Below are 12,076 nucleotides of genomic sequence, written 5' to 3' on the forward strand. Positions count from 1 at the left end.
TATATATTAAAATAGCACAGTTAGTGGGGAGGTGGTGGTGTATTAAAATAGCACAGTTAGTGGGGAGGTGGTGGTGTATTAAAATAGCACAGTTAGTGGGGAGGTGGTGGTGTATTAAAATAGCACAGTTAGTGGGGAGGTGGTGGTGTATTAAAATAACAGTTAGTGGGGAGGTGGTGGTATATATTAAAATAGGACAGTTAGTGGGGAGGTGGTGGTATATATTAAAATAGCACAGTTAGAGGGGAGGTGGTGGTGTATTAAAATAGCACAGTTAGTGGGGAGGTGGTGGTGGTGTATTAAAATAGCACAGTTAGTGGGGAGGTGGTGGTGTATTAAAATAGCACAGTTAGTGGGGAGGTGGTGGTGTATTAAAATAGCACAGTTAGTGGGGAGGTGGTGGTGTATTAAAATAGCACAGTTAGTGGGGGAGGTGGTGGAGGTGGTGGTATATTAAAATAGCACAGTTAGTGGGGAGGTGGTGGTGTATTAAAATAGCACAGTTAGTGGGGAGGTGGTGGTGTATTAAAATAGCACAGTTAGTGGGGAGGTGGTGGTGTATTAAAATAGCACAGTTAGTGGGGAGGTGGTGGTGTATTAAAATAGCACAGTTAGTGGGGAGGTGGTGGTATATATTAAAATAGCACAGCTAGTGGGGAGGTGGTGGTGTATTAAAATAGCACAGCTAGTGGGGAGGTGGTGGTATATTAAAATAGCACAGTTAGTGGGGAGGTGGTGGTGTATTAAAATAGCACAGCTAGTGGGGAGGTGGTGGTGTATTAAAATAGCACAGCTAGTGGGGAGGTGGTGGTGTATTAAAATAGCACAGCTAGTGGGGAGGTGGTGGTGTATTAAAATAGCACAGTTAGTGGGGAGGTGGTGGTGTATTAAAATAGCACAGCTAGTGGGGAGGTGGTGGTATATATTAAAATAGCACAGTTAGTGGGGAGGTGGTGGTGTATTAAAATAGCACAGCTAGTGGGGAGGTGGTGGTATATTAAAATAGCACAGTTAGTGGGGAGGTGGTGGTATATTAAAATAGCTCAGTAATGAACAAAATTCCCATTAATAATGTTAACAATACTCTTTTTGTTTTTACCATTTTCTTAGCTGTTTCAAATTTCATCTTGGCCATTTTGACTGGCATTTTCTGGATCATTTTGACCTAGAGTTGCTGTCTTGTTTCTGTTTACAGTTACAGTTAACCAACTGCTTAATGCATGCTTGGTAATTCCAAGTGGTTCTTGAAACATATAGCACTATTACATACAGAGGTATATTTGCAAACAATGTTTGTCATTTTGTGTAGGTAATGAATGATTACCTATCACTGTGACAGTGCAGAACAGCAACATATTACAATGCATACTACAGAGTAAAATTAAGTTTGGCCTGTCATACAAGTTAATGAAAATAGACAACCTTTCAACATGTAATATTTAATTTTAAAAATGGTGTAATTGAATGTTGAAAATGTGTGAGCAAACTATCAGGAATAACTGAATGTCAGTGGGATGGTCTAAATAAAGGATAACTACATGACAATTCTATACATGTACAAGCTGATAACTACATGACAATTCTATACATGTACAAGCTGATAACTACATGACAATTCTATACATGTACAAGCTGATAACTACATGACAATTCTATACATGTACAAGCTGATAACTACATGACAATTCTATACATGTACAAGCTGATAACTACATGACAATTCTATACATGTACACGCTGATAACTGCATGACAATTCTATACATGTACAAGCTGATAACTGCATGACATTTATATACATGTACAAGCTGATACCTGCATGACAATTCTATACATGTACAAGCTGATACCTGCATGACAATTCTATACATGTACAAGCTGATACCTGCATGACATTTATATACATGTACAAGCTGATACCTGCATGACAATTCTATACATGTACAAGCTGATACCTGCATGACATTTTTTACACATACAAGCTAATATCTACATGACAATTCTATACATGTACAAGCTGATACCTGCATGAGATTTTTTACACGTACAAGCTGATATCTACATGACAATTCTATACATGTACAAGCTGATAACTGCATGACAATTCTATACATGTACAAGCTGATGCCTGCATGACAATTCTATACATGTACAAGCTGATGCCTGCATGACAATTCTATACATGTACAAGCTGATGCCTGCATGACAATTCTATACATGTACAAGCTGATGCCTGCATGACAATTCTATACATGTACAAGCTGATAACTGCATGACAATTCTATACATGTACACGCTGATACCTGCATGACAATTCTATACATGTACACGCTGATACCTGCATGACAATTCTATACATGTACACGCTGATACCTGCATGACAATTCTATACATGTACAAGCTGATACCTGCATGACAATTCTATACATGTACAAGCTGATATCTGCATGACATTTATATACATGTACAAGCTGATACCTGCATGACAATTATATACATGTACAAGCTGATACCTGCATGACAATTCTATACATGTACAAGCTGATACCTGCATGACAATTCTATACATGTACAAGCTGATATCTGCATGACAATTATATACATTTATATACATGTACAAGCTGATACCTGCATGACAATTCTATACATGTACAAGCTGATAACTGCATGACAATTCTATACATGTACAAGCTGATATCTGCATGACATTTATATACATGTACAAGCTGATACCTGCATGACAATTATATACATGTACAAGCTGATATCTGCATGACAATTCTATACATGTACAAGCTGATACCTGCATGACAATTCTATACATGTACAAGCTGATACCTGCATGACAATTCTATACATGTACAAGCTGATACCTGCATGACAATTCTATACATGTACAAGCTGATACCCGCATGACAATTCTATACATGTACAAGCTGATACCCGCATGACAATTCTATACATGTACAAGCTGATACCCGCATGACAATTCTATACATGTACAAGCTGATACCTGCATGACAATTCTATACATGTACAAGCTGATACCTGCATGACATTTATATACATGTACAAGCTGATACCTGCATGACAATTCTATACATGTACAAGCTGATACCTGCATGACAATTCTATACATGTACAAGCTGATACCTGCATGACAATTCTATACATGTACAAGCTGATACCTGCATGACAATTCTATACATGTACAAGCTGATACCTGCATGACAATTCTATACATGTACAAGCTGATACCTGCATGACAATTCTATACATGTACAAGCTGATACCTGCATGACAATTCTATACATGTACAAGCTGATACCTGCATGACATTTCTATACATGTACAAGCTGATAACTGCATGACAATTCTATACATGTACAAGCTGATACGTGCATGACAATTCTATACATGTACAAGCTGATACCTGCATGACAATTCTATACATGTACAAGCTGATAACTGCATGACAATTCTATACATGTACAAGCTGATATCTGCATGACAATTATATACATGTACAAGCTGATATCTGCATGACATTTATATACATGTACAAGCTGATACCTGCATGACAATTCTATACATGTACAAGCTGATACCTGCATGACATTTATATACATGTACAAGCTGATAACTGCATGACATTTCTATACATGTACAAGCTGATACCTGCATGACAATTCTATACATGTACAAGCTGATATCTGCATGACAATTCTATACATGTACAAGCTGATACCTGCATGACAATTCTATACATGTACAAGCTGATACCTGCATGACAATTCTATACATGTACAAGCTGATATCTGTATGACAATTCTATACATGTACAAGCTGATACCTGCATGACAATTCTATAGCCTTGTTCGATAACGTGAGTTAAGTCCCCTACCAACGTAATCTCCTATAAAAAAGAATATTCATTGGAACTTCCGGTGATTAAGTCGCCAAAATGTTTAATGGCTGACAAAGCGTTTACTCAAGCGTTCAACTCTGATGTAGCCAATGTTCGAGAACTAAAGACTTTTTTGAGAGATCGCGGTGAACAGGTCAGCGGGAATAAGCCAGAACTGGTTAGACGGGCGAAAGAGTGCTTGATTTAGGACTAAAACCATTAAAAGTAATCCAACAGACGGACAAAGAGAATGCAGGCCACCGGGAAGTAACGAAGTTTAAAATCCCGTTAGGTGAAATTTTACCAGATCCTTCTCGATTACCAAATTGGTTAGATTCCCTAAACGACGTACCAAACTTCACAGACAAAGATCTTTATAACTACCTTGTTTTAAATTGCCAAAGGACTTTTGATCATGATTACTTAAAAGCAAACAGAGCTTTGAAAGCCAAAGTTTTCTACGAAGATCGCCATGTTCATAGTGTGAAATACCACAAGATATCTGAAAAATGTAGCCATTGTTTTGTAAAATGTAAAGTAATCCCATCATATCCAACCAAGAATGAAAAGGAAAAACCCGACTATGATGTGTGGCTGTCCCTGTCAAAAATATCTGGACATGTTCACTCAGCAGGATGCAGTTGCAGTGCAGGGTAAGAATAATTTCTGTATATAAATAACAACAACAACACAAGATACAATAATATTAGCTGCATATATTTTGATGTGCATGATTTATTTCAGTCATCACCATCAGGCCTACACATAATAATAATAATATAATAGAATACTTGTCATTTCGTACCATATTTTATGGTCATTTCGTACCACCGGTCTTTGGTAATTTTGTACCATAGTAAATTTTTACCATATTATTTGGTCGTTTCATATCATATAAAAAATATGTTGAATTTTGTGACTATGTCATAACAATTGTGGTCATGAATTATTTAAAATTATTTGTTTTTGTAACTAATTTGAAATGTTACATTGGGTATGAAATGACTATGGTACGAATTGAACACAAAACAACAAAAACATTCACAGTGGCATCGAATCTACAATGTAATTTTTAAATATATAAAATATATATATATATATGTACATCGTACTTTTCAGTTCCTTTGGTGAGGCAGTCATTTTTGTAGTTACATTAATACAAACAATCTTCATCAGTAAGTCATCTAAGTTACTATCTTACAATGGAGTCTGATATATTACAATATTTGGCCCAGAATTGGAGCAATTTAGTTTTTATGCAAATTGTTGGGTAGCCATCAGTGACATGTATATATACAAAATTATACATGTATATATTTGGTTACTAGTCATTTTGTACCATATTTTATGGTCATTTCGTACCATAGTCATTTCGTACTTTGGTCATTTCATACCATAGTTATTTCATATCTTATATTTACCATTTCGTACCTAACATGACCGATACGAAATAACCAATTCGCTATGGTACGAAATGACCAATTCATTGTGGTACAAATTGACGAAATGGTAAAATTGGGTACAAAAGGACTATGGTACAAATTGACTGGATACCATATATTTATATATGCATTAGCCCTTATGTAAAATTAATTAATTTTTCATTTCAGTGAATGCGAATCATGTAATCACATTGCAGCCCTGCTGTATGCACTTGTGGACATTTCTAGGAGTCAAATAGATGGACTGCATGCATCTACATCCATGAAATGCAAGTGGAACGAGCCCAGAAAAAGAAGACTACGTCCAAATAGGGTTGAGGATATTGTTTTCAAAAAACATAAATTTTCTGATGTAGCAGGTGAAGGGAATGCTAGAAACATTCAGTTACACACAAGTGGGAGTACATGTACATCAGCCACAAATGTTACACCAGTAAATCTTGAACATTTCAGCAGGAAATTACAATCATGTAATAAACATGCAGCATGGCTTTATGGGAATGCATTTTCCATACCAGTGATTGAACCAAAAATTCCTCCGCTTCACAGTATCGATTTTCTGTACAAGAACTCAATTAATTTCGCCTCTGAACAATGTCAGGCTACCTTTAGCCAATATTTTCATAACTTGAAAATTTCTGAAAGTGACTGTGCCTCAATTGAACAGCAGACACAACAGCAGGCAAAATCTTCAAAGTGGCAGCAGGCTAGAGTTGGTAGGATTACCACATCTAATTTTGGATTGGTATGTAAAACCAAACAAACCACCTCCCCAGAAAACCTAATTGGCACACTATTTGGATACAATGGGGATGTAAACACAGCTAGTGTTCGGTGGGGACAGTCCCATGAGGCTGTGGCTCTCAGAGTTTACACCAAGAAAATGAACCGGAAACATTGTGATTTAGAAGTAACTAAATGTGGCCTGCATGTAAATCCAAAATACCCACATCTCGGAAGTAGCCCAGATGGACTAGTTTCATGCTCCTGCCATGATAAGGGCCTGGTTGAAATAAAATGTCCATTTAAATACCGCTTTAAGACACCCGCAGAAGCTAGCATGGAAAAAGACTTTTACTGCCATTTTGTCAATGGTAAAATAACATTAAAAGAAAATCATTCATACCATTATCAAATTCAGGGACAGATGGCAGTGTGCCAAAGAAACTTTTGTGACTTTTTTGTGTGGACACTGAGAGGAGATTTTCTGCAAAGAATTTATTTTGACATTAAATTTTGGGAAAACTGTTTGAACAAAATTAACAGTTTTTATTTGAAAGCAGTAATTCCAGAATTGTTCTCAGAACGTGTTAAACGTGGTTTGAAGTTGTATTAAGCAATATTTAACTTGTTTTGTTACTCACTTTACTGATTTAGATTATCACACATTACAGATTTATACGATTTGTTACAATATATCACAGGATTTAGAATAAATGTTTTGACAGATTTTTTTGTATGAACAAACAATATATGACATTATGTCCACACATCTTACTAATAAACTTGGTCCACAGCTGGTTCATCAAAGGTGGTGGTATGTGCTGTCCTGTCTGTGGGAAAGTGCATATAAAAGACCCCTTGCTGCTTATCGGAAAGAGTAGCATATGTGGCGGCAGCAGGTTTCCTCTGAAGAAATATGTCGGAACGACCATACATGTATGTTTGACGTCCAATAGTCACGACTGGCGGACTGCTACGAAGTGGTCGTGTTTTGCTAATTATCATTTACAATTGGAGGCTGTAAATTGGAAAGACAAGCACATATCTTCCAAATTTTGGAAACTTGTTCCGATAACGTAATTGGTATGTTCCCTTGCAAAATCCTACAATTTTTTACTCTTTCCATAGCTCGTTCTACATGTATTCTTAGATTTGCAATTCTTCGAGTTTCCTCCACTTGTCGCCTGGTAAATCGTGTGTATTTTAAAGGAGGAATGATAAGCCTTATTCCTCTTGGTGTTGTTAAATCAGATATAAGAAAGCCCTTATCAGCCATAATAGAATCGCCCCTCTCACACAAGTCCAAAATTCCACATCGTTTTGTTAACTGTTTGTCACTTATACCTCCTGACCACAGACAGGACACAAATGTAATTATCCCACGTGGATTTATTCCCAACAATGCTTTGTATGTCATGTGGGATTTGTAAGAGGAATACATTAATGTTTTATTTGTTAGTGATTGGGGAGTTTGTGTGAAAAGTTCGGTGCAGTCAATTATCACTCTACAGTTGGGATATTTGGATTTAAACTGCTTTGGCATTGTTTCCAAATTCACCTGTCGAGTAGGCCAAACGAGCAGAAATGAAAGTTTTATGTGCAGGTAGTTAACCCATCTCGATATAATTACACTGCATGTCCCTTTAGAAATTTTAAACCTGTCTGCTAGGTCTTCAATGAGCAATCCCAGTCGAAGACGCATCAATACCATAAAAAACTCATCAATGAGTCGACGATTACGAGGTCTTCCACCCTTTCTTTCATCATGAACATCATACATATGCATTTCATTAAACAACAATGCAAATGTTGCACCATTGGGAACCCCAGTGTAAAACATGACTTTGTTATCCCTGTTACCGATGTCTTCAATCGTTATGTCAGGTTTCATTGTTTGGAGAGCTATGTGATTGACTGTGTTCAAAATGTGTGGTATTGGTTGCAACGGTTCACTGAGTATATGTACAAAATCTGTTTGGGTGCCAATATCTTCATAAGAAATACATGTTTGTGAAGAACAATTTGTAACTAAAATAGCATCCGTTTGTTCATTTTTGTTTACAAAATGAGTAACATCATCTGATTGCACTGGTCCAAAATAATCATGAAATCTGACTGAAGTGTTAAGCGCACTGTCATCTGTAATACAGGTCCTGGTTCATGGTTGTCTTGCAGGTCGTTGATATTGTCCGGATTTGTAGGGTCTGCTTCTTGCACAGCATTTAGATGAATGTCTGTGTTCTCATCTGTTGTAGACTAAAAAAAAAAATTGGTTTAGTGTTAGTACTGTTTGTTAAGATGTGTGTGTTCTGTGTAATTTATGTAATATTTGACAACAGGCACAAAGGAAGGACATGGCTGAAGAAGAATTTTGTTAAATTAGTATTGCCAGCACACATTTGGTGTGTGATATCTGAACTGTGTGATTGTACTTTACATTCTATTTATACATTCTTTATAAATACATGTAAGAAAACCAAAGATCTACAATTGAGGGAATCGTATTTCTCCAGTCAAAATTTTAACTGATGGTACCATCATGTATTCAAAACATTCATGAGTGGTCAATGCAAATTGATTATTACTGTTAATCATAATAAAATTCTAACTGATTCCTAATATGCATGCACATAGCAATTTATAACCAAATCATGTATGTTGTGTTTACACACTCCAGAAAGAAAATAACAACACTGCATATATAATGTTGAACTGTATTGGAAATGCCAGATTTGAAAAGTTGAAGTGAAAACTGCCATGACTGAAAATTTCTACATTAAAAATTTATGAGTATTTCAGTACCGGTACTTGTAAAATAGGATTGTTTTCTATATGTATATATTTTTTAACATTTAATGAACACTGTATAATCACATCATTATTTAATGGAATAATGACGCCTTGATTTGAACTGGGTTTTTTAAATGTAAAATTCCAATAACTACATTGTATTTTTATTAGTGGGTGAAAATGTTTTAGACTATTATCACTATAAATTGATGAATATTACAAAACTAATTAAAATATAAATAATCAATCAGCTAAAACACTCATTTCTATTTTCGAAAAAGATTACAGCTTAAAACTAACATTACAAAAAATTATATATTTTATACTTTTCCAGGAATAAATTTTGCACTGAAATCTCTTCCTTGTAAATGCAGACACACCTGGTTGTTTTTGTTTTTTGTTCTTGTGTGACATTAATTTAACGAACGACCGTATTAAAATATAATATACTTACTGTCAATGTTCTGAAAGTTTTTCCCTCAAATATACTAGGAATATTGTTGATCTTCGTTTTCCTTCAGCCCGGAAAATGAACAGAACAAAGCCGATCATTGTTACTGTTGGAATAGTTCCCATACACTAATTTAATTCGCCGAAGCCATGATCGCTTAAGTATGACATTGGCCGGAAATCTGTGCAATTGAATGGTCAGGCCATTATCTTCCCTGTATAATTCGAGCAAACACAGCAATAATGTCGTTGTTTTTCTGTGGATTTCAACATATTTCGAACCTTTCAGCATTCCAAGCGTCAGATGTTAATCGCCAATAATTTTTTAAACTTTTTTTATTGAAGAGTTCTTACAAGGGAGGTCAATTTTCAGGGGAAATAACTCACGTTATCGAACAAGGCTATACATGTACAAGCTGAAACCTGCATGACAATTCTATACATGTACAAGCTGATACCTGCATGACAATTCTATACATGTACAAGCTGATATCTGCATGACATTTCTATACATGTACAAGCTGATAACTGCATGACAATTCTATACATGTACAAGCTGATATCTGCATGACAATTATATACATGTACAAGCTGATATCTGCATGACAATTATATACATGTACAAGCTGATATTTGCATGATTGTCAATGTAATGAACACAGCCAGTTTGTCCAGAAAGAACAAATAGTTTATAGAATCCTGTAAAAGCATCCTTTGATCAGTTTGTTTACTTGCTACTCTATAATGTAAAGCAATGTCTTATTGGAAAGTTCACATTCAGCATATGTGTTAAAAAAACCACAATCTCATATTTAATCAAACTTGCATATTCAAAACATCTGCATCTTATTTGAAATTAATCATTTTTACAAAATACTTTTTGTATATTTGTCATAATGTTTATAAAGAATGTTGAACGCCCAATAGGTATTCACTTAAGTTAAAGCTGAGCATGTATGAGCTGTTGTAATTAATACTTATGTTCAAGAAAGGTCATTTCCTAATCAAATTCTAATATCATTTGCATATAATCCAAAATATAGTCTCTAAAATGATATTTGTCTAGTGTATGCAAGCATAGTTAGTATTGTATGCCACTGAATCTCGAACCCTAGCCATCATGTTTATTATATTTAGTTCTTCAGAAAAGGACCCTTTTTTAATGGAATTTGTTCCTAATGATGTAAATGTTTGGCCAAAACCTAAAGTTCCTATTGCTGAAGGCTGAACATTGAATCAGCTTCCTCAGATACATGGGCAATATGTTAATGCATAATTTGTCGGCTGTCCTGCCTTTTAAATTGGTTAGAAATGAAATTTTCAGGAAAGGACAAATCTATTCTGTTTTTTTACGGAAAGTCATCCAGTTTATTCAAATTAACATAACACCAAACATATTTGTAAAATGTAAATGAGACTGTGAAACCTATGAAATTTCTCACACATATATATGCTCATATATTCAAAACCCTAACAGCGAGTGCCCTCAAAGTGTTTTTAATGAAGGTTCTTGTACTTATGTTTATGTAAGAAATACAAAGAAGCAACACTAAACTTCATTTGTCTATATATTATAGACTGTTTAGGAATAACTGTCAGTTTGCAACCTTTCCCGTGATATTGCCCATAAACACAACTGGTGAATTGAGACATCATATCAGGTCAGGTCAGGTCATAGGGTTTTATGTGCACATTCAGAACAAGCTGTTGTAGCACACGCCTGTCATGGGAACAAGAGCTGGCTTTGGCCGGCTCCTCCGTCCATGACAGGAAAGGTGGAGGGGGGGGGGGGGAGGAGGGACCGTCTGCACTGGCAGGTGCAAGGGAGCACCAGCAGCAGGTGGGGGGGGGGGGGGGGGGGGTGGTGCTATGGAATTTTGAATGGAGCAATTATATGCCAAAGAGAAAAGGTGCGCAATTTTGATTGAGGCAATTTGGCACAATTTTGAAAGGTCGGACAAAAAGTAATTGGCAGAACTGGTATAGGTTTTGACATTAGTGAATTGAGAGTAGCTCGTTAATTAGACCTCTAAGATGCTGTGGTGTCTCCCTAGGTTGCCCATAGGGCCCTTTAGAAAGGGCCTGACCTCTTCTGGTCGTGGCATGATAACCCAGGGGAGACTCGTGCAATTGTGTTGACACCGATAGGCAAGGCTTGTTGTCCAGGTGTTGTTCTTGGGGTGATCCACAGCGTCCTCCTCGTCAATGTCACCAAGTAGACATCACATCACATAACTTAATTGGCTACACTTGGCTCCGTGGTAGAGTGGATAAGCTGCTGGACAATCAAGCTAACAACAGTGGTTCAAATCCCGTCAAAGCTGGCTCACACATTCATTCATCTTTCTCATCTATCACCCTCTGCCTATCATTCTCATTATCTTAATATAAAAAACTTTCCAATTTCTCCCATGATTTCAGTCTGTTTTGACCCTTTCTGTCAGTTTCCTCCGACTCTGTCTTCTGAGCTGTCCACACCATCGCCTACCTGTCTCAACTTCCTCCACAGGTGCAGTCTCTGTGTATTTCCCTGCATCCACCTGACATCCTCGTCCTCTGCCGCTAATAAAGCTGGTCTGACCCACAGCACTAACGACCGCCGGTAGTAGGTGGTTACAAGTGCCTCTTAACAATGCCAGAAGTAATTACTGAACACTCCCCGAAGTGGTCAGACTAAGCCCACAGTTAAAAGCTGATGGGGAATGGCAGGTGTGTGGCACAGATAGCCACAAGAGACAAGCACCTGTCACTGTTGGAGAGACAAG

At 36.6% G+C, this 12,076-nt stretch overlaps 1 protein-coding gene across 3 annotated transcripts in view; it reads right to left on the reverse strand.

Moving 5' to 3' along the window:
* Positions 1-12,076, reverse strand: part of LOC121383076 (polycystic kidney disease protein 1-like 2) — a 307,953-nt gene that overhangs the window by 43,884 nt on the left and 251,993 nt on the right. The window lies entirely within an intron of this gene.

The sequence above is a fragment of the Gigantopelta aegis genome, chromosome 10, assembly GCF_016097555.1.
Source record: "Gigantopelta aegis isolate Gae_Host chromosome 10, Gae_host_genome, whole genome shotgun sequence".
Lineage (NCBI taxonomy): Eukaryota > Metazoa > Mollusca > Gastropoda > Neomphalida > Peltospiridae > Gigantopelta > Gigantopelta aegis.